Source organism: Thalassophryne amazonica, chromosome 8 (assembly GCF_902500255.1).
Source record: "Thalassophryne amazonica chromosome 8, fThaAma1.1, whole genome shotgun sequence".
Lineage (NCBI taxonomy): Eukaryota > Metazoa > Chordata > Actinopteri > Batrachoidiformes > Batrachoididae > Thalassophryne > Thalassophryne amazonica.
The window spans coordinates 29,293,952-29,294,182 of record NC_047110.1 but is presented as its reverse complement, the minus strand read 5'-3'; positions in this window follow the sequence as shown (position 1 = coordinate 29,294,182).

Below are 231 nucleotides of genomic sequence, written 5' to 3'. Positions count from 1 at the left end.
TCACTGCAAAATGCATACTATATTGTGTGTGTGTATATATATTATTGTTATTATTATCATCATCATAATGGTTTAACAGCTAAAAAAAAACAAAAAAAAACCACCAAAGCTTCTATATATGGGTATTGCTACTTTTCTCAGACATTATTTTAAAATCAAGGCATGGCAGCAGTGAACAATTACAAATCCTGACAGAAATAAATAATGGAATCAGCACATGAAGAAAACGTT